Source organism: Chinchilla lanigera, unplaced genomic scaffold (genome assembly GCF_000276665.1).
Source record: "Chinchilla lanigera isolate Chin_1 unplaced genomic scaffold, ChiLan1.0 scaffold00003, whole genome shotgun sequence".
Lineage (NCBI taxonomy): Eukaryota > Metazoa > Chordata > Mammalia > Rodentia > Chinchillidae > Chinchilla > Chinchilla lanigera.
Window position 1 is genome coordinate 30,291,967 of NW_004955404.1, and position 27,495 is coordinate 30,319,461.

Genomic DNA, 27,495 nt, shown 5'->3' on the forward strand with positions numbered 1-27,495 from the left:
GACTATAAAATAAATGTAATACACCAGGAGATGGGAGGATGAGAAGTCAGCTCAGCCTTGGAAGTATATTTTGAAGGCAGAGACACCAGAAAGCTAGAAATAAGAAAAACAAGATCACCAAGATCAAACCCACCAAGGCCAAACAGTAATCCGCTCTGTTCCCTATTAGGCTGGGAGACAGAGGCAGAAGAATCGCATGTTAGAACTCAGCATGGGCAACTTAATAACTTAATGAACACTGTCTCAATGCATACATACATGCATACATAAATGCATACATACATGCGTACATACATAATACATAAGCTTGAGATGTAGCTCAGTTAAATCAATAGAATCTCTTTCTCCCTTTCTCTTTCTCTCCTCTTTTTCTCTCACCAAAAACAAAGCAACCAAAAACCAAACACGAAACCAAAACCAAAACCTAACCAACACACCAATTAGGAAATTTCCTAGATGAGAAGGGGTGAATTCCAGTTGTCAGGGGAGGATGCGTGGGTAAATTAGTCACTAATGTAACCTAAAGCTATCTTTATTTTATTAGCATAGGAAAAACTCTCACTCAAAGTGGATACTTAAGATGGTAATGAGGTGTGTGTGCTAAAGAGGCCTAATGAAAAAGAGCACATGCGTGATTAAAACCTCATCTCTACATGTGAAGACATAAGAAACTGGGTCACTGCCTCCCTTGTAGATGCCATGAAATACCTTGTAGCTGTCTTTTTTTTTTTTTTTTTATGGGGTAAGCCCAGGGTTTCTGTCTCCTATGGTTCCCTAACTTGTGCTCAAGCATAATAAAAGCCTTGTTCCTGTGTGTTATGGTTTGCATCTAAAATATTCCCTGAAATTGCATGTGTTCAGAGGTGGGTCTCTTGGAAAGTGATTGGACCAAGGGGAGGGGCTATACTCATAGTAGCTTAATTCATTGATGAATTCATAGCTAAATATGTTGCTAGGAGGCGGGGCCTGACTGCAGATAGATCACTGGAGGTGTGACTTTGAAGAGTGTATTCTTGTTCCTGGCTCCTCCATTCTGTCTCTCTCTGCTTTCTGGCTGCCTTGGGTTGAGCAGCTTCACTCCGCTATACTTTTGTACTGTGCTGTTTCCGCCCTGGAGCCAGGTAACCATAGACTGAACTTTGGTACTAAGAGTGGGATCACTGCTGTGACTGTATCCAACCATGTGGTACAAAGGTCTTTAGAACTGGGTTATGGGGGAGTTTGGGAAGGTTTGGAGAGGAAAGCCAGTGAAAACCTAGAATTCTGTAGACACTACCTGTTGACAAATACTGGTGAAACTCAGAAGATCAGATTGCTGATAGAAATGTGCAGAGTAAAAGCCAGGCTCATGAGGTTTCAGCTGGGAATGAGGGCTGTGTGGGAAATTGGATGTGTATTTTATTTTGGCAAGCTTTTTTCTGCATTTTGTGCGTGTCCTAAGACGTTATTTGGAGCTAAATTTAAAAGTGGTGGACTAAATAACCTCCTAGAGGAGATTTCAAGGCAGCTTCATGCTCAGGTTGTGGCATGGGCATTGCTGTCTGCCTTTTGCTAGATTTACAGTAAGAATTAGGAGCAAAAAGCAGAACCAAAAGATGTGAAAATTTTACAGCTTGGCCAGAAAGGAAGCACTTACAAAGTTGGAGCCAAGAAGACTATGTTTGCTGAAGATATTAGCACCATTAAAAAAAAAAAAAAAGCCAAATACTTAGCTTTGGAATAATACAGAACATAATGAACACACTTGAAAATAGGCTCAGTATTCCCATTTTAGGCTTACGTGTGTAAAATTATAAACTCCTCTCAAAGTCTTTGCTTTGAGGAGAGCCCCATGTTGCCGTGTTCTTTGAGGCAACATAAGGAAGAGTTTCCTCAAAATCAGCTATCAGAGCACTCAGAGACTACTGGCTGAGCTGGCTGCCGACCTTGGTGTCATCCCCACAGTGCTGGTTTTACAGTCAGGCAGAATACAAGAAGGTTTTCACTGAGGGTCAGGAAAGCTTTCACTGAGATTTCAAAGGAGACCCTGGGAGGCCAGGCAAGGAGTCCCTGGAAAGGGTGACGTTTGAAGCTGTGAAAATAAAGCCACAGATACAGTGGATATCCCAGGAAGTTGGAGATGCAAGGAATGTGAAAAATCTGCTGAGAAAAACTTCAGACAGTGAACAGAGCCGGCCCTAAAGAGGCCAAGTGGGTGCCCAAGCCCTCTGGAACTCACACCTTACCACAAGATAACCTAGGTGCTGGACATGCAGCTACAGGATTTATTTGCCCTGCTGGTGTTTGGTCACACTTTAGTCTGATTCCTTTTTATCCCCCTATTTTTCCCTTTTGAAATACATGTTGTCTTAGTTTTCTAACTGCTGGGACAAAATACCCAACACTTACAAGTTAAAGGAGGGAAGGTTTATTTTGTCTCTCAGTTTGTAGAGAATTCAGTCCACAGTAGGCTGACTCCAAGGCAGGGCAGCGTGGCAGTGGGGCATCACAGAGGAGAAACAGTCCATGGTGGGGCAGGCAGAAGGCAATCACAGTGAAGCAGCAGCAAGCCTCCCTTACCCTTTCATCCCATCCTGGCTATGAGCCTTTTGAGTAGTGCCACCCATACCCAAAACTATGATAAATCAAGTAGTGGCTTGATCCAGTATCACACACTCCTAATCCCAGGATCATACCCTTAATCTACATTAACACACCCATGATCCAGCCACCTCCAGAAAATCCCACCTATGGCAGCATGAGGCTTTGGGTGGACATCTAGATACAAGCCATGACAGATGGGTTTACTCTGTGCCATTGTATGTTACAGGAATTTAACTTTTCAAAAAATTATTTATTATGTTTACTCTGTGCCATTGTATGTTACAAGAATTTAACTTTTTAAAAAAATTATTTTTCAGAGGAACTCAAAGCTAAATCTTGGAAACAACCCAAATGCCTGTCAACTGAGGAATGGTTAAAAAAAAGATGTAGTATTTTTATACAATGGAGTACTACTCAGCTATAAAAAAAGATAAATTCAAGGCTTTTATAGGTAAATGGATGCAACTAGAGACCATACTCATAAGTTAAATAAATCAGACCCACATGTGTAAACATCGTATTGTCTCCCTAGTATAAGAACATGAAAGAGTAAATAAAACCCAAAAGGTACAATAGATATTGTGAAAGGGAAAGAAATTGCTCAAAGGGAAGGAACAACTGGGATGAGACAAAGGAGAAGAAGAAAGAAAGAAGGGAGGGAAAAATATATATGGATAGTCAGGATAATTATACTGCTGATCTCTATTGGTTTATTGAAGGGAACAGTTAATGCTTAAAATTTTTTTGACCAATTTTGCATGCTTATATCTGGTAATCTGAACAACTAATTTGAAGACAGCAATATGCAATATGACAACCATTGGTGAATTCCTACCATCTTGTTTAGTGAAGCTCTGTATTGTATCTAATGTTTTTTATTATTATTTTTTATTCTCTTTAATGGTTTGATCAATCTGGCATTCTTATATCTGGTAATCTGAGCAACTTCACTGAAGATAACAATATGTAATGTAACAACCACTGTTAATTCCTATCATTTTGTTTTGAAATCCTGTATCGTTTTTATTGTTTTTGTGTTGTTTTGTTTTTGTCTATATTGTTGTTACTTTGTTTTCTATCTACTATTCTTTTATTTTTATTTATTTATTTTTTTGGTACCAGGAATCGAACTCAAGACCTTGTGCTTGCCAGGCATGCACTTGTGCCACTGAGCTGTGTCCCTGGCCCTATTCTTTTAAAATAAAAAAAGAAAAAGAATTTTCTTTGAATCCCAGAGAAGACTTTAAATTTATTTATTTATTTTTTTTTTGTTGTTGTTTTTTTTTTTTGGTTTTTCTCCGGTACGGGAACCGAACTCACGACCTTGCGCTTGCCAGGCAGGCGCTTTTGCCGTTGAGCTAAATCCCCAGCCCCGAGAAGACTTTAAATTTAGACCTTTCAGCAATGCTAAAACTGTTAAGACTTTGGTTACTCTCAGAGATGGGCCAAATACATTTTACATAATGAGATAGACATGGGCCTTTTGGAGGCCAGGGCAAAATGTTACAATTTTGATCTAAAAATAGTCCCTAAAGTTTCATTATGTGATCATCAGTGGGTCTTTGGAAGGTGATTGGATCAAGGCAGGGAAAGCGGGCTTTGGTCTACTCATCAGTGGACTTATCCACTGATGTTCATAACTAAATGTTCTGTTAGGATGGGGCCTGGCTGGAAATGATTCACTGTGAGCACGACCTAGAAAAGTGTATTCTTGTCCCAGCTCCTTTTCTTTTTCCTTTCTCTTTTTCCTGGGAGCCATGGGTTGAGTAATTTTCCTCCACTATTCCCTTCCACCAGGCTGTTTCTGCCTTGGAGCCAGTCAAACTTGGACGGGACCCTCTACAACTTTGAGTCAAAATAAATCTGTCCTCCTTTGAGCTGCAGGTGTTGGGTATTTTGTCCCTGTGAAAACAGAACTACTAGCAGACTGTGCCAGGGTGTTTCTGTCTTATCTTGATAGAAAGTACAAGAGCCCGTGGAGTCAGTAATACTGGGGTGTAGGCTATGGATGTGTATTTTTATGATTTTCCAGCAGTGATCCTTAACCTGCTTAGATAAAATCTAAGCACCCTAAAATGATGTGAGCATTCTACTTTCTGTTCTGCTCTCCAGTCTTTTATGAATGTCTCCTAGTTCCCCAACTATCTGCTGCTTGTGTTTTCAACCCAACCACATGAATGCACAAGTCACTGGTGGGTCTTGCCGTTGCCTCCTCTGCCCAGCATGCCCTTCCTGCCTCCTCCTTGTTGGCGGCTCCTTCCCTTGCCCATGTTCGCTTTCTCTTCCTCCAGTCAGACATGTTCTGCCTCTTTCATCTGGGCCTCCTTGGGGCTTTCCTGACATTTCCTTAGCCTACCTCCATCAGCCCTTATCACGCCATCCTATAATCACATTCCTGTGTCCTTTGTAGCTTGTCAGATTCTTGACTGCAGAGCCCACACACCAGCCATTTATTTATTTTCTTTTGTTTCCAAGACTGTGTACAGCGTCCGATCTATGTTAGATGCTCCATTAGTGTTTGGTGAAATGAGTGATGATAAAGAATTCCTGCATCACAGCTAGGAGTGGCCACAGTGTTGAGCAACCACCAACAAGACTGTCCATTCCGCTTAGAAGACCTGCATAGGTATCTCAGGACATAGGACATTTCCTAGCGGCTGTAAGAGAAAAAGGTTCGCAGACGCTTTAGGAACAGGGGGAAAGGGCATTGCTGGCAGAGGGAGCTTGTTTGGGGCAGTTTGGCTCTCTGCACTCAGCATGACCCAAGGGGAATGGCTGTGGCAGGCTAGAGAATTCTCAGAACAGCACTGGGGAGTCTCACACAACCCTACAAGCCTCTTCCGGCCAACACTGGCTGAGAATTCAGGGGAACAGTGCCACCTACTGCGCCAAAGTTGTGCTTCAGCTCCTGGACTGACAGTTAATGAATAAGTCACTTAACTGCCTTGTTAATACACTGGGAGTTTTAAGTTAAAACCTCACATAGAATTAATTAGAGACAAGGCTGGGGTGGAGCTCAATGGCAGAGGGCTTTCCTGGCACTAGAGGCATGGTGACACTGGAGAAAATCTTCACGAAATGAAAATGTGCTCTTGCATTTCAAAAATGGCCCTGTCCTTATCAAACCCAAAAGCTTCTGCTTAGCAAAGGAAATAATTAAGAGAGTGAAGAAACAGCCCTCAAATCAGGAGAGAATATTTGGAAGCCAAGCATTTGATAATGACTAATTTCCAAATCATACAAGGAACTCAAACTACCCAATAACAAGAAAACAAATAGCACTATTAAAAATAAAAAAGACTTTCATTTCTCAAAAGAAGCTATACACGTGGCCAAGCACTATATAGAAAAACATTCACAATCTCTAATCATCAGGGGAATACAAGTTGCCATGACAATGAGCTGTCACCTCACAAGCATTAGACTGACTAGCATCAGAAAGATGACAGGTATGTCTTGGCAGGGATGTGGAGAAAAGAGAACCTTTGTGTGCTGTTGCAGATTATGTAAATTAGTAGAACCATTTTGGAAAATGGCATGACATTTCTACAAAAAAACCCTAATACATTACATGTGAGTCAGCAGTCCTATTTCTGGATTTATACCCAAAAGATTGGAATCACTGTGTTGCAGGAAGGTCTGCAGTCCTGTGTTATTGCAGAGTATTCACAACAGACAAGATGTGGAAACAACCTAAACGCTTGTTGACTGGTGAACAGAGGAAGAAAAATGTGGTGAATATACAAAAGGGAATATTATTCTGCCAAAAAAATTTAGTCACTTGTAAGAACATGGATGGAATTAGAGATCCTTATGTTAAATGAAAGAAGCCAGCTTCTGAGACATAAATACTGTATGATGTTGTGTATGTGGAACCTAAAAAAGTGGAGGTTGTAGAAGTAGTGACTAGAATGGTGGTTACAGGAGGCTGCGAGGGGTTGGAGGGAGACTTTGCACAGGGGGTTCTGTGTCAGTAGGAGGATAAGTCCTGGCGCTGGACTGCACAGGGTGGTGGTTATAGTCAATAACAATGTGCTGTGTATTTTTCAAAATGGAAAAAAGGGAGAATTTCAGACGCAAAGAAGTGACACATTTGAAGTGGTATGCTGCGTACATTGATTTAATCATTCTGTAAGTTACACATGTATTAAAACAGTACACTGTACCCCATAAATATACGTATAATTATTATTTTCCAATTAAACATAAAATAAAACTTTCAAAGTCATGTCCTGCAGCATTTTTAGGGAACAGGTATAGCTTACTTGATTTTCCCTTCCTCCTACATCGTATGTATATATCTGAGGCTTAATCTTAGCTACTACTTTTAGTAATATTGATCCACTATGGAGAGTATTATTTCCATGCAATGGTGAAGTGCTTAGAGTTATACCACAGTTATTGGTAAAGTTAACTGGAACTTAGCTTTCTTAACAGAATGTCCTATTTTATCAGCAATTCTCAGTAAAGCTCATTACACTCTGTACAATAGCTGGCACAGGTCCGAGCACTATAAGCAGGTGCTCAGTGAACTGCAGCATGTAAAAGGAAGGTATTGTTTTCAATCCATTTGATCCTGTGAACTGTAAGCATTTGCAAGGCTATATTCTTATTTAAGGCTACTGTTCCCTCCAAAATTTCACAGTTGAGTCCTTAAGACTTTTCTCGGGGGAGAATAGGCAACAGACATAGCCTAGTGTCCTGGCCCAGGGTCTCCACAGAGTCAGAGTTCCAGAGGACACATTTTCTTTTACCTTTCCATCATCTGTAAACCACAAGCTGGGTGGCTATGTGTCACAGGCTGTCAGCCTCTAGGACTGTGGAGGTCAAGGAGACCAGGTTTCAGCCCTTAGGAGCTTGCAGTTCATTCAACAGACACAGCCACGCAAAAGACAGTTTCCTAAAAGTCTACTGAGACCATGGTGGAGACACAGAGAGGAGTGGAAATGGTCAGATTACCTTTTAGAAAGATCATTCAGGTAGTAGTGTAGACAATGGGTTCATGGGGGGGGAGATGGTGAGTGGATGGGCAGTGTGATAGTGGGAGAGTTTTCACTGGCAGGGATGCCAATGGAAAAGCAACATAGTAACAGTTAAAACTAGCTAGGTTCAACTGAAGACACTGTTGGCTCTTATGGGTAGAGGTTGGTGATGCTGCTAAATATCTCATGTTAGCAGAGGAAGCAGGAAGAAGATGGAACAGGAAGAAAAGCATCTGCAAGGGGCCAATAGCAACTTAGCACTTTCTTTTTTAATTTTAAGAATGAAAAAAGCAAAATATATTAACAAACAGACATCTGTTTACAAAACAACATAAAGAACAATACATGCAACACAGAGCTACAGACAAAGTGGTAGGAAATTAACAATGGTTTTTGTGTTACATCTTGATATCTTCAAAGCGGTTTCTCAGGAAAGCAAATAGAGACATGCAAGATTGATCAAACAAGTAATCATTAACTGTACAAATATGTTAGCTATCCTACATATGCACACATACGTAATTTCCCCTTCTTTCTTTTCTCTGTTCCCTCACCCCAGTTGCTCTTTACTTTTGAGCATTTTCCTTTCATTTCACAATGTCTGTCTTACCTCCTGATTTTATTCACTCTTTCAGGTTCTTTTGCTAGTGAGACAATACGTTGCTTACAGATAGAGGTCTGGTTTATTTCACTGATGAGTATAGTCTCTAGCTGTGACCATTTACCTATAAAATCTTTATAGCTGAGTAATATTCCATTATATAAAAGTACCATGATTTTTTATCCATTCCTCAGTGGATGGACATTTGGGTTGCTTCCACAATTTAGCAATTACAAATTGTGCTGCTATAAACATGGATGCACATATATATCTCTGTTATATGATGCTTTCAGATCTTCTGGGAAAATACCCAGAAGGGGAATACCTGGGTTGAATGGGACCTCTAGACCTAGACTGCTGAGGAATCTCCAAACTGATTTCCACAGTGGTTTCACCAGTCTGCATTCTCACCAGCAGTGGAGAAGAGTTCCTAGTTCTCCACAGCCTGGCTAGCATTTGTTATTGGTTGATTTCTTAATGATAGCCATTCTTACTAGGGTGAGGTGAAATTTCAATGTTATTTTAATTTGCATTTCTCAAATGACTAATGATGTTGAACATTTTCCCATGTATTTATTTGCCATTTGTATTTCTTTATCTGAGAAGTGTGTGTTCATCTCAGATGCCCATTTTTGGATTAGGTCTTTGAATTGAGGGGGGCTGATGTGGTTTAATTCTTTATATGCTCTAGATAAAAGACCTTTGTCTGAGGGAAAGTCAGCTAAATTTTTTTCCCAATTTGTGGGTTTTCTTTTTACTCTGCTGCTGATTTCTTTAGATGTGTAGAAACTTTTCAGTAGGATGAGACCCCAGTTGTTGATTCTTTCAAGTGTTTCACGTGTAGTTTATTTTTTGTTCATGAACTCTCTGCCTACCCCTATGTCCAAGATTTTTACCTACTTTCTCTTACAGTAGATTTAATGTTTCTATTTTAATATTGAGATCTGTGATCCATTTTGACTTGAGTTTGGTGCCTGGTGATAGACTTAGGTCTATTTTCAGTCTTTGGCAGGTGGCAAACCAATTAAAGAGGCTATCTTTCTTCCAGTGAGTTTGCTTGGCCCTTTTGTCAAAGATTAGGTGGGTGAGTGTGTTTGTGGTTGTGTCTGTGTCTTCCAGTCTGTTCCACTGATCCCCTGGTCTACTTTTTAGCCAGCACCATGTTGACTTTATTACAGTAGCTTTATAGTAAAATTTCAGGTCAGGGATTGTGATTCCACCTGACTTGTTCTTGTTGCACAGGATTGTTTTTGCTATTCTCGGTCTCTTCTGGTTCCAGATGAATTTAAAGAATGTTTTCTCTAGATCTGTGAGGTATGCTAATGGTAGCTTAATGGGAATTGCTTTGAATCTGTACAAGAATTTTGGTAGTATGGCCATTTTCACAATGTTGGTTCTTCCTATCCATGAGCAAGGAATGTTTTTCCATTTATTGAAATCCTCTTTAATCTCTTTTTTCAGAGCACTGTAGTTTTCATTAAATAGATCTTTTACTTCTTTTGTTAGATTGATTCCTAAATATTTCAATTTCTTGGAAGCTATTGTGAAAAGTATGGTTTCCTTAATTTCTCTCTCAGTCTGTTTGTTGTTTGTGTATAGGAATGCTATTGATTTTTGGGTGTTGAATTTGTATCCAGCTACACTGCTGAATTTGTTGATTAATTCAAGGAGTTTTCTTGTGGAGTTTTTGGGGTCTTCCATGTAAAGTATCATGTCATCTGCAAATAGTTATAATTTTACTTCTTCCTTTCCTATCCTTATTCCTTTTATTTCTCTCTCTTGTCTAATTGCTCTGGCTAATGCTTCCAGGACTATGTTGAATAGGAGTGGCGACAGTGGGCATCTTTGTCTTGTTCCTGATTTTAAAGTAAAAGCTTTCAGTTTTTGTCCAAGTATGATGTTGGCTGTTGGTTTGTTATAGATGGCTTTAATCAGGTTGAGGTAAAGACCATCTATTCCTATTTTCTAGGGTTTTTATCATGAATGCTTGCTGGACTTTGTCAGAAGCTTTTTCTGCATCTATTGAGATGATCAAGTGGTTTTTGTTTTGACTCTATTGATATGGTATATGACATTAATTGATTTGTGAATATTGAACCATTCCTGCATTGCTGGAATGAATCTGACTTGGTCATGGTGTATGATTTTCTTGATGATTTGCTGCATTCTATTTGCTAGTATTTTATTGAGATTGCATTTTAATTCTTCATCTTGCCATGTTTGATGCTGGAGGCAGATCACTCAGTCTCCCTCTTCCTTTGCAGTTCAGCAAAGGTAGCTAGTGTCCCTAGTTTTCCTGGTGGTCAGGCTTGCCCCTCTGTGTCTGCTGAGATGTGCTGCTTAGTCTGGGGTCTTCCAGCAGATGGTGAAGTGTACCTAGTTCTCCCAGGTCTCAGATGTGAACTGTGATGTCACCTGATGGCAGACCATCTGATCCAGTGTCCCCTTGCAGCTCAGGGCATGCATATGACATAGAAATGAGCTCCACTGGTGGCACAATCACGAATCAGTGGTCCTGTGCCCCCAGGCAGTTCAGGGCACAGGCAGGACCCAGACATGGATCTCAGGGTCAACAGTTTGTCGCCCACCTGATTCCGTGTCTCCAGGCAGCTCAGGGCATGCACAGGGGCCAGACGTGGGCTTCACTGGCGGTGATCAGAGACCGCCTGTGACTGTGACCGCCTCAGGAGGTCAGGGCACAAGTAAAGCCCAGACTCCAACAATGGTGCTACCTGATCGTGCCCCGCCTGTTCTGGTACCTCACATGGTTCGGTGCACGTGCAGGGAGGGCCCAAATGCAAATCCCCATGGGAGCAGTTCGTGGGCCTTCTGAGTCAGGATATCCTGTGTGCACTGGGTGCATGGAGGGCGGAGACTCAGAACTTAGCACTGTTGGGCTGAGCACCCATTTATTAAAGCAGCAATGATTTCCCCCTGCAGCCATCCAGTTGGCTCTGTGATACATGGAATGTTCTTTATTAGAACCAAAACAAAAGCCACAAACAGATACACTAAATAGCTATAAAAATTCCTCTTTTAGGTTAGTAAAAAAAAAGAAATGATAGCGAAGTTCATTTACAACTGATTGCAGACTCAGCCTGGGGCAAACACTGAGATGTCAATTTTATATTTCACTTGCCCCCTACAGAATGAAGAACATCTGCTTAGAGAAATTTCTGCTGATCTTGATAACTGCTATTGCAAAATATAAAAATGTGTGTGTGTATGTATATGGAAAAAGCTGAAAGGTACTTTGAAAAATTCTGTGCACTTAAACATTTTTTCTTTGCTGGAATTTATTCTTTGAAGCCTTCTTTCATTTGGGTGGGTTTCATGGGGGCCATTTTCACAATTTTCTAAAATTGATTTTTCTCCCTCTGGGCCCTGCTCGTTGAATAAGCCATTGTGTGCATGATGGTAGGGCTGCAGGCTCTGACTCAGGCTGGACCTTGAACACTTCCTTCTAGAACTGTGCTTCACTGACTGGGTTCTTCTATCAAGGAACATTCCCACTGTAGCTCACTATGTGGCTTCTGAAGCCCATTGTCCTTGCATTTCCCATGCATTTCTGTGTTAATATGTAAAAGCCTGGCTTCATATATTTAATGACCTGAATGTCATTAAAGTGCTCTGAAGTGCTAAAACTATCTCAGGCTCAGGCTGTTTTAAAGAGTTGAAGTTAGTTTAATTAATTTAAAAGAGTTTCTCAGATTAAAGCCTTAGGAGCACTTGGGCCACACTTACTTCCCACTTCAGTCTTTAGGGGATTTTGGAAGGGTGAATCATGCACACTTGGTATAAAGAGAAGGATTTTACTCGGTAACACTTGGGTATAAAGAGAAGGATTTTGAGAAGATCTGCAAGTGGAAAAGGGGCTTTGAGGCTGAGCCCCCAGGGTAAGTTACCCTCTATCTTTGCATGACTTACTTTCCTCTGTTGGCATCATCTTGGGCCATACGTCCTGGCTCTCAGAAGTTGGAAATGGGTGAACAGCATGAAGCAGCAGCACCCAGCAAACCTGAGGAGGGGAGTGCTCCTCCAGAGAGGACTGGAAAATGAGCTGGGAAGTGGCTGACACAGGCGAATACAGGGATCACCAGCACAGTAGCGGAGCAAAAAGTCCTGAGACTTTCGGGAAGCTTGTTGTCCTCCTGCGGGGAAAGGCCATGAGGTTTGGAATTAATACCCATGTCTTAGCCCTCCTGTCTTAATGTAAACTCCAGCATGCACCCTCCTTCCCTTTATCCTTTCCATACTTATATTTGACTTATGGAAGTGTACTTTCATAAACCTACATAGTATACAGCTCCTCCACCCCCAGGCCATAGTGATACAGAGTTGTCTGTGCATCCTGACATTGACTTAAAAGTTGTTATGTAATGCATTGCTATATTTATGTTTAACATGTTAGAGGCTTGATGCTTAATTTTAAAATTAAACAAATGTATTATTATTTAATAAATAACATTTTATATTACATTATTAAATAAGTAATATCTATTAAATATTATTTAGTAAACAATGTCACTTTTAAGAAATAGCATTCATGAAAAGTTATTTGGTAGACAGTACTCAATTTCTATTAATATGCTTTTAAAACATCAAAACCAAAGAACTATTCATGTTTTCTCACATAATGGAATCCCAAGCATTGCATATAAGGACATTTGCACCTGTTGGTCATGGCTTATCGCTGCCAATGTCCCTGGATCTTTCATCTGTCTGTACCATAAATGTCTCAAGCAGAGGCCTGTGGGTTCCCAGCAGAAAAGTAGTCATGTTGGGGTTCCAGCAACAGTGTAGTGGGCACATGTCCGTTTCTGATGGTCTTAGTTACTTTTCACATTGCTGAGACAAAATACCTGACACCCAAAGTTAAAGAAGGAAAGGCTTTTTAGCTAATAGTTTATAGAGGTTTCAGTTCATAATTGGTTGGCTCTAAGGCAGGGTGGCACATCGCAGAGGGGCAACAATTCATGGAAGACAGAAGGTAGCAAATCAACAAGGGACCTTAACGACATCTTTCTGCTCCTTTTATCTGAACTGGACTATTTAGGGTGGGTAGCACTCATACCCTTAATCCTAGTGCCCTTGAGCCTAGCATTGCACCATGAATCAATCCCAGCATCACACACTCCAGATCCAGCCATCTCTGAAAAAACCCCACCTATGACTTCATGAGGCTTTGGGGGGACATCTAGACACAAGCCATAACAGACCTCTCCCCAGCTTCACCGAGGAGGAGTTTGGGGAAAACAGAATTGCATAAAACTATAAACTGCTACTGCTGCCTCCATCACTCTGCCCTCTTCCGGATGTTTCCTTCCATGTTAACTTTAAAATGGGTGGACTGCAGCACACAGGTAGAATGGAGCCGTGTACCACCTGGACAGAAAGATCTAATGAAAATATGATGCAATTTGATATGTAAGGATGTACAAGGTAATGCATTAAATGAACATTTCATTATCAGGTTTGAGAGAAAGTGTATTCCACAAGCCTGGAAATAATTGGTTGAGATTAGGGTTCCAACCTGCGAAATTTTGGAAAAAAAAATTTCCAGGTTGGGGTTTCCCCTTCCCATCTCTGTTAGTGCAGCCTGCTTATGCGAAAGGTGAGACTTTCCAAAAGTTGCAAAGGTCTATGGAGTAGATGGACCACTGGAACCCTCGTGAAGGTGTGAGTTTGAATGCCTCTGAATGAATATAGAGTAGAGAACAAACAAGCAGGCAAACAAAACCAAAAATAAAACAAACAAGAAAGAAATGGCATGTTCTTTAAGGTTCAGCAATGTTTCTGTTTATTAAAATGCCTTCCACTTTCAAGAAATTCCATTTCTCTTCCAAAATCATCCAATTTATCAGCAAGAGGAAAATAATGACCTCACTTTGTCTCAAAACTAGGAAAGCCCTCTGTGTGGAGATGAGCTCTCCTCTCCTTTCACCTTTGCTCAGATCATCAGATTTGATCAGGGCCTGACACTGACACAGCTGTTGGACAAAGGGTGAGAAGTTTCAGTAATGCAGGAAGTTCTGGAGAACGAATGTACAGCACTGTGACTACCGCTAACAACGCTGCATGGTACACTTAAAATTTGCTAAGAGAGATCGGCTATGTTCTCACCACACAGACAAAGTTAACTGAGTAAAGTGATGGATATGTGGATTATCCTAACTGTGGTCATCACTTCACAACATATATGTATATCAAAACATCACATTGTACACCACAAATACACACAATTTTTCTTGTTAACTACACTTCAAAAGAGCTGGGGAAAAATACCTGTCTGTGTACCTGAGAACAGAAGAACAGGAAAGTTTTTCCTCTCTTTCATCTCAGAAGCACAGAAATGTGTATGTATGTATATATATTCATGCAAATTAAATTGTGTAGCTATTTACTGTGCTTACTTTATAGAAAGATAATTTGAGGTCATTGAGCTACATAGATAAATCAGAACTAAAGAAATGGAAATAAAAAACAATTATTTGTGGAAGAGTCTCAGTTTTTACTTTAAATAGAGGAGACAATTATTTCAATTCAGCTTGGTTGGAAAAGTTGCTACTTAGAGTCAGTTACACATTATTGATTGGGCCACACACTCTGTGGTTGGTCACTGAAAGGCTTTCAGCGACAGTAACAATGATAACCAGTGGATATTTATTGATGGTCAGGCATTATTCCTTTCAAGCTTCACAAGAGTCCAGTGAAGTAGGTGCCATTATTGCCCCCTGTATGCCTCAGGATATCCAAGTTTAGAGAGCTAAGGGATTTGTGCAAGGACACAGAGAAAAGCGGCAGAGCCATAACTTACACTCATATTTTTGTGTGCAAAGCCCATTCTTCATGATACTCATGTGCCTGACAATTAGAGAAGTAGAGAAAATGTATGTAAGCTGCTATTGTGGAAGAGAGTGTGGTGGGTGACAAAATACGTGAACTGATAAATTACATAGGACACAGGCTGGTTGGAGCTGATCCACTGCTCCTGGAATGTTGATTCTATTTCCTACTCTTGTACTAGACAACATATAATGTATCTGGCACAGGAAGGATCATATTTTAACAGTCTTATCTCTCATTGACAAAACTATTTTCAGAAATAATAGTAAAATGAAATTAACACTGGTTAGAAAATAAACAGTGAATATTTTCTTTAAATAACTTTGTATGTACAAGCCTGCCAGTATAAAAAGAAATACAGCAGAAAAAGGAATGAATCAATAATTTCAAATTTCATTTAGTAATTTTTTTGAAAAAGAAGAATTATACCTACTTTTTACCGTAGTAATGGATAATATTATACTAACTATGAAGGACTCAATAAAACTAAGATATCTATAAAATGTACAAATTAAGCAACCACTAAAGTAATGTTTTAGTTTTTGAATTTGTTTTGTAGATTTAAAACAACTAATAATTTAAAAGGACAAAATAATATATTTTAAAAATTATCAAATTCATTAAAACTGCTTCCTGTACATTTGCAGCCACCAAACATAATACATATCTCATAGTTTGAACTCCGTTTTGCTGTTTCAAATTTTAGCACAAAATTAAACCCTGAGCAATTACACAGAATGAAAGAATTGAAGTAATTCCATTGCTGTTTTTTCCTGTACTATCATTATTTTTCCAGATTCTGCTGTTTAAATGTAAGAATAGAAAGCTGGGCATGGTGGCACATACCTGTAATCACAGCTACTCAGTAGGCTGAGGCAGGGGGATTGCAAGTTCAAGGCCAGCTGGAGCAACATAGTGAGACTTCATCTCATAAAAATAAAAAGGTAAATGAATTTTGGAATACTTCACAAGGTACCGCAGGAGCTGAACACAGTAATTTGCAATGAGCATGTTCTTTTGTGCTGGGAACTAAGTGTATAAAGGGAGCTCTTTGAATCCACTCCCAAGTATAAGAACATTATGTTATTAGAGGAGAAGTAATAAGATGTGGTAATTTGAAACTTTTATATATATTTCTAAACCTCAGCTGTAATCACAACAATTATTTAGAACTTAGACCACCAACACAATATTTTTGGGGAGGAGGAGTATTTTATGCCTGCGTCATTTAGAATTGCAGACAGAGGACTTTTAGTTTTAGTAGATCATAATAGCTTCTCTATAGAAAATGAATCCCTTTATTTTCTGCTATTTTCACAGCTGAAGAGGTTTAAGTGAATGTGATGTGGGTCCTGTGAAGTTTACTTACAGGCAAAAGATAAATTGGAAGGCACAATTTTGCCCTGTGTCTTTTCTCCTTTAGTCAGTATGTTAGGTGGACATGATGGTTATACCCTTTAGTCAATTTCTTAGGGGGACATGATGGTTACATCTCTTACAGCCTTCTCAGACCATGTGGGAAACTTCAGGATGGAAACAAGTGACAGGATAGAAAGAAAAAATGCAGAACTGGGACTCCTGATTGTATGGACGTATCCTAATGTGACCCACAATGAGTCACACCCTGCCCTGTCCTAGTTACTTTCCTTGTTGCTGAGGCAAAATACCTGACACCAAACGTTAAAGGAGGAGAGAGGGTTATTTCAGCTCCTAGTTTGTGGAGGTTTCAGTCCATAGTCGGCTGGCTCCAAGGGGCAGAGTGGCACGGCAGAGGGACATCACAGAGGAGGAATAGTGTACAGCAGGGAGGAGGCAGCAAAAGAAGCAAGCAGCAAGTGATGGCAGCAGCCCTGTTTCTGTTCCTGATAGTCTACCCAGGATTCCTACCCTTAGAGTGGGTAGCACTCACACCCACAGTGGGGTACTCTTAATTCTAGCATCACACTATGAGTAAATCCCAGCATCACACACTCGAGGTTCAGGTACCTCCAAAAAGGTCCACCTATGACTACATGAGGCTTCAGGGGGACATCTAGATACCAGCCATAGCATTCTTTCCCTGGACCCCCAACTCATGCATATCCTTTTTCTGCAAAAGGCATTTAGTCCAGTTCTAAGAGTTGCCAAAGTCCTAACAGTTTCAGCATTGCTGAAAAGTCCAAATCTAAAGTCTCTTTTGAGATTTAAGGCAAACTCGTAGCAGCAAGCCCCTGTACAAATGGAAAGAAAGCTAAGCACTTCCAATATACAATATTACAAGATAGACATTTCTATCCCCAAATGTACAAATAGGGGGATAGAAAGGAACGGGAACAAAGCAAGTCCAAAATCTGGCAGGGAAAACATTAAGTCTCTTAGTTCCATATCCAAGCATTGGAGGCAATCTGCATCAAGAGGTGAACTCCAAGGGTGCTGGGTAGCTCCACTCCTACAGCACTGTGTGTGGTTGCCACTCTCATGGCTTCTCCTCTCTTTAGCCAGCTCTCCTTGCAGTTTTCTTCAGACAGTGCTCTTTCCTGGCTTCCCCAACCTTTTGGGACCTCCACTACACCTTTAGCTTCACACTCACAGCCTCACAAACTGCTCTCTTAGGTCTTCTTCTGAAATTGGGATGGAAGCCTCCCCGATCCCACAACTCTTGCATTCCACATGTGTGTAAAATCAGCACCGTGTGGATGATGCCAAGGTCCGCCACCAGCTACAGCAGGAGCCAGGCTTCCTTCTCACTTGGCAGTAGGGCTTGAGTGCTCATGAACTAAACATAGAGGAACAAATTCTGTAGCCTGCCACCGTTCATAGTGCACTGGGGCTTTTTCTCAAAGCAACATCTTTTACCTTTGTACCTTGAGGCTTTTGCAGAAGCTGGAGTGCTGCTGTTTCTTATAATGTTCTCAGGCCATCTTTTCCATTGCCCTTTTCCTTCTCAGCAAATAAGCTCTCTGATATATGTTCATAGTTTACATCTTTACTGGAGCTTCTGTTCTGGCCAAACTAAAAAGGGTTTAAATCATCCTGCTGGGATTTTTGCTTCTGATTCTCAACATAGATCTGGCTAAAGGCCCCCGACAGTAGCCATGCCACTGCCTCAACATTTGACTGTCCTGAAATTTCTTCTACAGCGTTAATTAGTTCACTTCCCTTAATCTCAGTCTCAGGTAAGGTCTCTGGACATGAACAAAATGAAACTTTCTGCCAAAGAATAACACACATCATCTGGAGTCCAACAGCTAATGTAGTCCTTCTTCTCAGCAGAAACCTCCAGAGCCTGGTCTTTACCAGCAGCATTTTTATAAGCTTTCTGGTCTTCTGAGCTCTGACCAAAATCTCCCATCAAGTATAGCTTAAGGCATTCCAGGGCTGTTTCTTCAGCCAGCGTCTCCAAACCTTTTCAAACTCTTCCCACAAGCCAGTCCCAAAGGCTTCTGAACCACATTGTAGAGATAGGAGGTCATAGATAGGAAAAAGGATAAAATAAGATTTCATTAAGCTTTATTAAAGAAATTAATAGAAAGTCTTACTAAAGGCAGTTTTTGCCTCTTAGGCCCAGACAATTATTTAGCAGGCAACAGAGGCATGCAGCCAGGAACATGAAAGGCCAGAGTAACCAGGCTCCATTACCCACCTCTGACAAAATGAAAAGGGGATAAGGAACAGTCACCCAAGGACTCTTATTTAATAAATAAAGTACACACTTTCCCTTTACTTAGTTACCTTTCTATGAGCCACTTCTACCTATTCATGACAAAGGGACAGGAAGAAATCAAATGACCAGATAGAATGTAGATAGAAGTGCTCAGGTAAGGATTAAAGGCAGCCAGAGAACCAGTCAGATGGTGACAACTTCTGAGTGCCTATGTGGGGGATGGGAGAAATCACTAGTCACTCCCACCCAAAAGGGAGCTGAAGACAAAAATCCTCAAGTATTTCACTTTTGAGTACTCCCTCCTTGCCGTGCAGCTGTCTGTTACCTCTCTCTTTTTCCTCTTTTCCCACCTTTGAATAAAATTGTCTTCTTTTATTTTAAAGTCTGCTTCTTTAGTTCTTTACTGATGCCAGGTGTAGAATGGCTGGGAGCTGCTTTTTCCACCAGAGCGGTGACTTCCTGTCCACTCTGAATATGACAATATAGGTACAGTCACAGCCATGACTTCTCTGGTACCAAATTCTGTATCAGTTAGTGCTTAGTAGAGAAACAGATTTAATGCAAGATGTACAAATATGCACGAATTTATAAGATTGGCTCACAATGGCCATCCAGAGGCAGGTGTGGAACAGTGCAGAAGGTCTGTCTGCATGCTGGAGGTTCAAGGATGCAGTTGAAGCATTCAGTGTAGCATCTTGTGAGTCTGTATCAGGAGGCTGAAGTGTCTTCCATGGAAAGGTAGAGTCTGCACCTGAAGACTGAAGGGTCTGTACTGGAAGCCAGGAGATGGCATCTAAGGTGAAGGTGAAGACTGGGGCTCCCCTGAAGAAATAGAAGAAACCCTTTGTTTCCCTTTTATACCATTCTGGCAACAGTCCTCCATAGGGTGCATCCTCGATACCCAGAACTAAGCTGAGCCAATTTAGTTGGGCATCACTTGTTCAGGTGGACACAATCAGTTGTGAGTCTGTATCAGGCTTGTGCCCGCTTGTTGGATTGGAATGAAACCTGTGACTTCCTTCTTCTGAGCCACATAATTGGGCTCTGAGGGATTTCCCTCTCTTCTCTCATCTGTTTGACTTCATGCTCTGCTTTGATAAGTTTCCTGTGGAGGGACTGTGGCCCCTCACAGCTGCCCACAAAAGGAAGAAAGGGACACCTGCTAGTTCTGGGAAAGATAGCATTGTTACAAGCTGTCCTTTGAGCAACCTTGGAATCATCCCACGGGAGAGATGCAGTGATCAGCCTGTGTGTGTGTGTGTGTGTGTGTGTGTGTGTGTGTGTGTGTGTGTATTTATTAATTAAAAAGAGCCTGTTTTTTGTGAGTTCTTTATGTATTCTTGGTAATAGTTCTCTATCAGAATAGCTAGCAAAAATTTTCTCCAGTTCTGTAGGTTGTCTTTTCACTCTGTTGTTTCCTTTGCTGTGCAGACATTTTGAATTTGATGTAAACCCACTTATTGATTCTTAATATAATTTCTTGTGCTATTGGAATTCTATTCAAGAAGTCTTTGCCTGTGCCTATGGCCTCAAGTATTTCCTCTGTGTTTCAAAGTGTCATGTGTATAGTAGCACAGTTCACAATAGGTAAGCTTTGGAAACGGCCTAGATCAATTGATGAATGGGCAAAGAAATATTCAGCGAATGATAAAGAAATACACAGTAGGATATTATTTAGTCATAGAGACGAATAAAATCACATCATTTGCAGGGAAATGGATGGAATTTGAGGCCACCATGCCAAGTGAAATAAACCAGACTAAAAGGTGAAATACAAGGGTACCTTGTTACTGTTAATTGGTTCCAGAAGGTGTGACAAGTACCAAAAATGAGGACCAAAGAAATTATTTGGCTGGAAAGAGTGGCTTGCTCATCAAGTATCAGACTACAAATACCAGGACACAATTTTCACATCAAAATGTGAGAATACTGAATTTGAAGGATTTCAAAGCAGTTGAGTACCGAGGTATGACTTATCGCATGTTCTGTTTTATATGAGAAGATGCCAGCATTTTAAAGTTCCAGAAATGTGTTTTCATACAAATGTGGCTGAAATATTTTGGGAAGACCTCTAGTCAGCTTGATGGGTACAGTTGCGGCTTTTTACCACAAGGTGGCACTCTTTCTCCATCCCGGAAACATTTGTAGTCTCAAAGCAAATTCTTTTGTCTCCTGGCTTCTATTTAAACTCAAGATATGGCTTTATCTTGCTTATTTACTCATTACTATAACCAGACAGTATTTTGAAAATGGTTGGCTAACACCCAACACGTTTTAGAAAGTGAAATTTATATTTGCTTTCTGTCGTACCACATTTCAGAAAACTGAGAATGATCAATACCCTCTTTGCTCTTATTTCTTATTGGTCTGATGCAGCCCGAGGGTTACAATCTGATTACAAAGATTGTTAACATGCCCACAATTTTCCTTGAAAAGGTGGCATATTGTAGTATATAAACAATTTTACATGCAAAATAAAAAAAAATCAAAATTCTAAGTAATTTCAAGGATATTATTCTTGACACAGTGTATATCTTTGGAAGAGGAAATGTACAGTGTTTAATTATTTTAAGTGGACAGGAGATATGCAGAGCTGGGGATCCCTGTGTAACTTGATCAGAAACATTTCTGCACCCTCACAATGCAAGTGGGCATTTTGAAGAGGACACAAACCACCCCCATGTTTACGCCCACTGTGCTCTTTTGGAAAGAGACTTACGCATTTTACTAAATTGCCTGACTTTAAAGTCAACAATTCTAAATGCTGAAACTTTAAAATTTACCCTCTACTGTGGGTAACATTAGACAGTCAACAGGATGAATCAACACACATTTTTTTTTGAGCAGACATATTTTAGATGCAAGAAACAAGTGAAAAGACCTGTATTTTGCGGGAACTTAAAATTTGGTGTGAAGGGGGATGCTGTGGTTTGAATGTATTTGTTCTGCAAGCGTTCATGTGATGGAGGCTTGGTCCCCAACGTAGTAGTATTAATAGGTGGTAGCTCTACTGGGGAAAGGACAGGTCCCGGGGGCACTACCCCTGGAAGGCATTAATGTGATTCTCATGGGACCTCCGTTAGTTCTTGACAGCATAAGTTATTATGAAGTGAATGCACTCCATGAATTTGTGCTCTTCAGCCTGTGGCTACTTCCCTTTTTATTCTTCCACCATATTGTGACATAACCAAGAGGCCCTTACCAGAGGCCAAACAGATGGGGTAATGTCATCTTGGACTTTCAACCTCCATAACTGTGAGCTGAATAAACCTGTTTATTTTCCAAATGCTCAGCCTAAGGTAATCTGTGATAGTAACAGAAAACAGACTATATATTGGGGCAATGAGAGAGAAAGCTGGTCAGACATGTAAACGGAAAATGGAAACAGTCATCACTCATAGGATCGTCTTCCATTTGCTTGTGATGGCAGATAGGAACATAAATCAGCCTTCGGATGATTCATACAACTAGATGTCAAGTAGACAGGAATGTTCCACTGTCTGAACAGATGTGTGCCGAATCGTGATGACTTTGAGTAATGACTTGTCCACTGTCTGTTAGCCCTCCAGGAGAACTGTCGTCACATGCTCAGACTTCTTGTTCCACTGCAGCTGGATGTGAGCACATAACTTTTAACTGGAGAGCTTGATGGGACAGTATCAGGAAGTACTTCTATGAAAGGTAATGTTTTGATTTTGGTCTCAAATATTCCCCCAAAGTCTCCTGTGTTCAGAGATGTGGCTTTTGAAAGGTTATTAGATTATAGGACATTATATTCATGAATGGATTCATCCACAGATGAGTCCGTAGTTGAATATGCTGTCGGGAAGTGGAACCTATTGGAGGTGGGTTACGGGGAGCCGGGTGACCTGGAGGGGTATATTTTTGTCCCCGGCTCTTCCCTTTTTTTGTCTCCACTTCTTGGTTGCCATAGATTGAGCAAAAAAACCTTTTTCATTCTAATTTCAAAAGTAAGAAATTAGTGTCTTTAGTCAGACAGAAATAGAAATAACGTGATGATCAAATCTAGCAATTGAACCGCTTTCCTGAAAGCAAAAGTACAAGTCACCACCATAGGTTATTTTTGACTGTAGCCAAAAGAGAATTTAAGTGAAAGGGATATTGATTAATCCACGAGAAGCTGAAAAAGCTCTGCTTTCACCATGGACTCTCAGCTGCGGGATTCACACTCGTATTGTTAATAAAAGAGGCTAAAGACTAGAGGAGGAAAATGATTCTCTATTATCCCCTCTGGGTTAGAAACCCCGTAGTAGGCCCTGTTGGCTCCGTGCACTCCTCCTTTGAGGAAAGCGGAATACTGAAGAGTAATCCAATGTCTTTAAGTGCTATTTTAAGGAAGCCCCACTCTGCCCTTGTTTCCCTCCTTACACAGCTTGAATTCATTCCATCATTTTAATCACTCCCTTGTCTATCCCTTTAGCTTCCTCTCTGGGTAAATCCAACTCTTAGCTTCACTTGAGTACCTGAAAATAGCTGGAAGAAAAAAAAAAACCATATGCCTTTTGAGGCTTTTGTACAGGGAACATTAGTATTGCCTTATGCTGAAAATAAGGGCGAGGGGAGGGAGGAACAGGAAGGGGAGGGAGGGAGAGCTTGCTCGCTTCCTCTCGACTGAACATCTGAAAGTTTGATCCGATTGTGTAAAGACTGACACATGCTGGTGTATATTTAGCCTTCCTTACCTGCTCTGATGAGGCAGTAAAAGATCATTTGATCACCTGAACCTGCCAAGTAGAGGGAAAAATATTATTGCTAAATGAGACATAGGCAGGATTATTTGAAACTTAAACACCAAGTAAATAATTATACCAGTAAATTAAAGATATTTAGTTTAAGCAGGTTGAAAATGCATTCGTTATTTTGTCTACAGCATTTTTCTTGGCTCACTGTGATACAAAGGAAAAACTTCACTAAAATTAGGTTATTTTCTTAACCATTCAAGTTAATTTATTCTTTTAACCGTTATTTGCTGAGTGTACATTTTGAATGTGATGGACATAGGGTTGTTTATCTAGTGTAAAACTTGAGTGGTGTCTGCTTCTTCTGCTGGGCATAGGAAGCCTGTGTGCCTTCGACACATCTGTTTGCTAGTGCCAACACAGTGCCTTACATGTGGCAGGCATGCAACACACAGAGGCAGCTGATCAAGAGCAACCTCTAGTGCCTAGAGCAGCTTAGGATGGGTCAGTAATTTCTACCTAGTGACTCAGAAGGGTGAGACACAGGATGGAAATTGTTTCAGGAAAGGGAATCAGATAACCCAAATAGAAATGAAGTTCTTAACCACAGAACAGCTATCTACCGTCTTTAAGTATTCTGAGGACACCTAGTCCCTTATTAAATTGGGTGTACTCTGTAGTTAAACTTCTAGATTGTGACAATGTCCACTGCTGGGACAGTTCCTAAGATAAACAAAAGCTTGTAATTTACATCTGTAGTATCTCTAAATTTCTGTGAATTCTTGTCATCACTTATGAAGGGTAATAGACTCCCTGGCTCAAGTGTGATCAGAGGGCTGATAAAAATAGAACTCCCTAATTTTTTAAAAGACTATTTCTTAGAGCAGATTTAGGTTTACTGAAAAATTGGACAGAATTCCCACGTACTATTTTCCTATCTCTTTACTTTCCTCTTTGTTTGTATTGGTGTGGCAGTTGTTATAAATTGATCACCTAATATGGATACACTATTGTTAACTAAAGTCTACATTTTATTAGAGTTCACTCTGCACAGTTGTGTGGGTTTTGTCAAACCCATTATGACTGCTTCAATTTTTATTCAGCATAAGAATTAAATAATATCAGTTTTTAGTAGAATGAACAGGTGAGAAGCTAGCATAATTTAAAAATCAATTATGTGATTTGGTGCTGTTCTATTTGATAGGTTTTAACTTTTACTGTAACATACTTATAGCTGTAGATTTATTAGTAAACTCTTACTTTTATGCTTGTGTGTTTAGATTTATTGAAATAAATGAATAAACATTGTAAAACTCTATTAAAATAAATGAATGAAATTTATTGTAAGACTCTATAGTAGTGCTTGCTAATAATGAGAGGATTGCTTTTACGTTTGGTTAATGATCTAACAAGAAAAAATTCTTTTTCTTTCAGTGTGCTGGTTGCCGGGTACTAGAGAACTCCAGGCATGTTTGATGTGCTGCCTGCACAGGTCCCGGTGTGCAGAGTATAGAAGAGTATTAGCTGTTGATTATGATTCTAAGCTCTCTAACATCAGAGCTGTCAAAGCAAGTTTTGATCCCTGAACATGAGGGAGAAGCTCAGGGAAAATGCCTATTTTTGCACGAGTTAGTTGGCGAGGAAAACTGTTTCCTGCAATGAGATGATCTAGCGCAGCTTCTCGGTGCACATCCTGAATCCCCCTGTGCTGCCTGTCAGGTGGGTTTGCAGCTCAGCTCTGTGGCAGGGATGGCGACTCAGTTCTTGCGAACTTGCCTGCAGATGGGTGGCTCTCGTGGTTCAGAAGGTTTTCCTTCAGCTAAATCTGCTCTTTTCACTTCAATAATTTTTGCGCGTATGTGCTAGTCTTGCACTTTGACGGTAGAAGGAATACAGGTGGAATACAAGGCCTGAATATTTGTGTGCACTCTAAATTTGTATGTTGAAACCTAATCCCCGATTGATGGTGCTTTGATTAAAGGTGGAGCCTTTGGGGAATGCCTAGGTTCTCATGAATAGGGTTTTTACTTTTGTAAGAGGCCCGAGGGAGCTTGCTCACCTCTCCCACAACGTCAGGATGCAGAGAGGTATCATCTGGGTACCAGGAAATGGAAACCCATGAGATACCAAATCTGCCAGTGACCTGGCCTTGGACTTCTCAGCCACGGGAACAGTGAGATACAAATTCCTCTTGTTTATGAGCCACTCAGTTTATGGTATTTTGTTTCAGCAGCCCGAAAAGACTAAGAAAAACTACCATGGTACTTCTCATAGCACTAGGCTATTCAACTATATTCTAGGCAGAAAGAAAACTACTTGCTGATAACATTGATGACACTGGTTTGAATTTTTTTACTATCTTGTGTCCCGTTGAACATATCCTTGCCTATTAAAACAACTCTTAAGATTATAATGCTTAGAGTCAAAGATATACAAATGTCAGGTGTAGTTTACTATACACATAACAGGTGCGCTGTAAATATCCAAAAGGTTGTCCAATGTATGTGAGGAGAGAGGATCTAAAGTTATCCTGCACCACTGATTTCTTCCAGTAAAATCTGTTGCCACCACGTAAAACTTCTGTTTGCTTTGCAGTGTGCACATATGTCCTCCTCCTGTGGAGAAGCTGTAGGCTGGGCACTATGGGGAAACACCACAGTTGTCTGGGAGGGTGCCCTTGCCCTCTTTATGCCCAGCTTTTTATCATTTCCTAGCCTGTGCCCCTGGGTTGGGCACAAAGAGGAAGTGAGCCTTTGTGTTTGGATTCTAAGGGCACTTGATGTGTCTGCTATGTACCAGACACTATGGAATGATATGCTTTATATCATCTCATTGCATCTTGGGGCTGATGAAGCGGGTATTTCTGCTCCATGTTACAATAAAAGTATTAAGTTTGGGATATTTAAACAACTTCACACAGTCTCTTAGATCTTAAATAAAGCCAGGCAAAGACTGTAAGACCACTGAACTTCAAAGTGCATGATTTTCTTATGTGTACTTTACTGTTGGAGAAAAGTATATTTTTTGAAAGTAAATCATATTAAGTAATATAAAGTATAGCATATTTTGAAGCAATTTCCTCACTGTGAAATATTACGGCATATTTCTGTAGTAAATGGAAAGCAATTTGGGGAAAGGTTGATTCCCCCCCTTAATTATCTAAAACAAATGATCTTACAATTACATGAAAAGCTGACTATTATAGTCTAGCCAGTGGCTTGGCTTCTTGTCCAAACCTCACAGTGAAATATGCAGACTTTCTGGAACCACATATTAAAATCTCTGCAGTTGAATCAGCCCTTCTTTTTTTCTGAGTAACCTAAGCTCAATCCTATTCAGCATGTCAGAGAACTCCAAGGATGAAATCTTAAATCTTACCAGTGTCAAAAGGTAACTGCTTGACAATCAGTATCTCAGTTTCATGCTCACAAAAAGTGGCTTTATTCGAATTCATTTTGAGGCGTTTGAGTTTATCCTGCAGTGAGATGCCCTGTGCCAGAGCCTTATAAAAAGAAATCAAGAGTAGGATGATCTTTTTCATAAACGAACTTTGAAGAAAAGTCCCAAACAGATTCTCCAAGATGGTTTTAAAGGAGCATGTGGCTTCCAAGATGACTATTTTGAATGACGGCCTCTCGGGCATTCAGTGCAGTCAATGTGACATGGCTGTGGAGGAGCACAAGGAGCACCAGAGAAAAAGTCAGGAAGTGGCCGTGTGCTCTCTAAGGCTGCATCCGGCTGATGGGTGTGCACCCCTGCATCCCAGCACTACTGTCTGAGTGTACCTTGGGTTACTTACCTGTTTGGACTTTTCAGTTGTACTACAGCTTGGATAACCACTCCCCAAACCTTCTCCAAGTTTAATGTCACAATTTGAAATTAAGACTTTCAAATTCTTGTGAAAGTTCATGATGCTAATAATTAGCCTTGGTCAGAAATTCCACAATCATCTATGTATGTGTGAGGCCTGGCTATCTTTGGGCCCAGTTTGACATTTAAAAAGACACCAGCTGAATATGTTTAGAGTTTTATGACCCTTAGAAGACTACAGGATACTGCTTGTTTTAGTTCACCAGTTTCTGCTGACCCTCTTTATGCTTGTCTAGAGCTAATGAATCAGAATAAAACCAAATAAACATG

The 27,495-nt window shown here is 40.4% G+C and overlaps 1 long non-coding RNA gene across 1 annotated transcript; it reads left to right on the plus strand.

Annotated features, from left to right (window-relative positions):
• Positions 1–1,035: 1,035 nt before the first annotated feature.
• Positions 1,036–27,495, plus strand: LOC106149007. Its single transcript, XR_001234880.1, has 3 exons — positions 1,036–1,121; positions 22,217–22,336; positions 24,790–27,495. It is a non-coding gene; the product is annotated as an uncharacterized LOC106149007 (long non-coding RNA).